Genomic DNA, 3,020 nt, shown 5'->3' on the forward strand with positions numbered 1-3,020 from the left:
TTGAAATCAAATCAAAATTTCAATTTTCTATATATATTAAAAAGCCATTTAACGGAGCCAAAGCTACTTTGGAAGGGATGGGTTTTAATTTCAGGGGAAACATCAGCGTTCAACATTATGTTCCCATTTGGAAAGGCAGACTAATGAGTAAGTAGCTGAGCCCTCTCTGCTAAGTGGAGCTCTGGGTCCCCAAGAGTCTGAAGATACTGGCAATATGCAGTTAGGTGACAAGAGGGTCCAAAAAGGTCAGGGAAAGGCTGAGAAATGGAGGGAGACTGGTAGGACCATGATCATCTTGAGCCAAGTCCTTCTTTTTCCAGGTGTCATCGTCATGGGCCAAGTGCTCCCTGGCTTCCCCCCCAAATGCCTGTTGTCCTTCTTTTTTGCAAAGCCCGTGGAGATGCAGCAAATGCAGCGTCCTGTGAAGCTGAAAACACAGTGGGACACCGATGGGGACATTTTCCTGGTGCTCAATGCAACCACAGAAATGATCTGCAGCTAGGCCAGGGAAGACGAACCACTCTCCCAGACTGCAAATATCATTGCTTTTTCTTTCCTTCTTTTTTCTTTTTCGAGTCAAGCCCAGAGGGAAACGTAAAAACAACAAATTGGCAGAAAATGCAGCCATCTCCAGTACTGAGGAGAGGGCTCTGGCCCAGGGCAGTGGGGACTGTGTGCTGAACCACATAGGGGGCCAAAGAATCACCTTTTATTTTTAAAACAACCCATTGCTCTGCCTGTAAGGCCAATCCTGAGTTTCCCAGTGCAAATCCTTTGCCTGGGACATGCCTCTGGGAGAGCTCAGGTGGGGCTGTGGGAGCAGAGGGGCTCACACAGGTGGGGGACCCCTCTCCATCTCTTGTCCCTCCCCGAATAAACCCATTTCCCACGTGTTTCAGGGCTGGGATCCCTCACCCCGAGCAGTGCAGCATGGGCTTGAGACACAAGAGGGCAGGCACAGGCTGTGCAAACGAGAGAGGGCTCCAGCTCTGCTCCCTGTGTCCCTCAGCCACCCTGGCCCTGCTGCCCACCACCACCACCACATCCCTGTAAGGGGGGAAAAAAAAGGGGGATTTTTCCTGAGTGACATGTCTTCTGGCCCTGCCTGGCTCCTCTGTCCTTCTTTCTGAAGGAGATTTGAAGCAGCGAGGTCTGCGAGGAATATTCAGGGGCTGAGGTTGGGCTACAAGCTCCCAGAGCAGCTACTTCACAGCCCAGGGATGCACTGCCATTCCCTGGGTGTCCCCAAGGAAGGGGAGTGCAGGTTTCCTTAGCTGGGCTCTGCCATCCCCGGGGGCTTTTATGGGACTGGCCAGGCTGCTTTGTCCTTACCGTGCACATCCACCTGCAGAGAGGGTCCTGGCAGCCAAAGGCAACCCCAGCTGTGGCATTCCCCAGCACAGAGCATCCTATGGGAGCATCTCTCAGGCTGAGCTACTCATCCCAGCACGGCTATATGGCAGTGCAACACTACTCTCTCCATTTTACACCAGGGAAACTGAGGCAAAGAGAGGCCAAAGGACTTAAGAGCGGTCACCCAGAAAGCTTGCAGCATAGCCATGAGTTGAATTTACCAGTAGGTCTTTCAGCATACCAGGTTGCTGCCCTAAAGCTGAACTCTCCTTCCATAGCCAGAAGGCTCCAGGACTGTGCGGAGACCACGGCACCTCTGCCTGGGCGGCGAGAGGTGCCAACACCCCTTACCATCCTTTGCAACCCATCTACCCCATCCTTGCTGGTGTCATCCCATAGCGCAGCCCAGGCACAACCAGAGCTGCTTCCCTCGGCTCTCAGGACACCCTGGCCGATGTCAACTCTTAGGCACAACCTGAGCCACAGGCACTCACCGGAGAGCATTTATCCCCCTGGTTTGTCCCCAACCCCACCAGCAGTGGAGCGGAGCCTGGTGAGCCAGCGCCAGCGCTAGGCAGCACTGCTGGGCACGGCACTTTTTCCTCCAGGCTGCAGCCAAAGCACTCTATATAGTTAAATAATAAAAGGCAGCAGATGGTATATGGTATGAATTACAGAAAACAGGATTGTAAAGGCAGCGCGCATGGTGAACAAATGAAAGCATTAACGCACCAGGCCAAATAATGCAGACGGGGGGAGAGGAGGGAGATTTGCCAATGGATTGGTCATGGGTGGAAAAGGGAGACCATTCCTGCCAGGAAATTTCCAGTGAGGGAATGGAATGGTCTTGTGCCCAGCCGTGGGGAGATGGTGAGCCCAAGGGTAGACAGGCAGCGAGGTCTGGAGCCCAGGAACAAGGGGGCTGTGGCTACTCTGTCCTCAGCTGCTTTAATTCTGGTTCACACGTTGTTTGGGTCTGCTCAGTGCTGTCTTCTCCACCCCTCCCGGAAAGGGCATGACAAGATGCGGGAGGTGTGCAACGCCTCACGTTGCCTGAATTTCTGCTTAATAAAGAAGGGGCACCGTTTTGTTTAGCCACAAATGGGCTTGCATTGAGAGCCTGGCTTTCAGTCGAGCAGAGATGCAGGAGAAGGGACCATTTTTTGCGTTTCAGGGCTGATGTGGATTTGTACAAAGAGGAAACCAGCCTCTGGTGGCAGCTCCTGCTCCCTCTGCCCCCCAGCTGTCCATAAGGACCGGCCGTGGTCTCCGCACAGTCCTGGAGCCTTCTGGCTATGGAAGGAGAGTTCAGCTTTAGGGCAGCAACCTGGTATGCTGAAAGACCTACTGGTAAATTCAACTCATGGCTATGCTGCAAACTTTCTGGGTGACCGCTCTTAAGTCCTTTGGCCTCTCTTTGCCTCAGTTTCCCTGGTGTAAAATGGAGAGAGTAGTGTTGCACTGCCATATAGCCGTGCTGGGATGAGTAGCTCAGCCTGAGAGATGCTCCCATAGGATGCTCTGTGCTGGGGGATGCCACAGCTGGGGTTGCCTTTGGCTGCCAGGGCCAAACGTGGCTTCGGAGGTAGCAAAAGCTGAAATTGCCCCATCGAGGGGTGAAAAGTGTCAGGGGAGGACAAGGTGGCTCATGGCCATGCCAGCTGGTG

This window comes from Mycteria americana, chromosome 22 (assembly GCF_035582795.1).
Source record: "Mycteria americana isolate JAX WOST 10 ecotype Jacksonville Zoo and Gardens chromosome 22, USCA_MyAme_1.0, whole genome shotgun sequence".
Taxonomy (NCBI): domain Eukaryota; kingdom Metazoa; phylum Chordata; class Aves; order Ciconiiformes; family Ciconiidae; genus Mycteria; species Mycteria americana.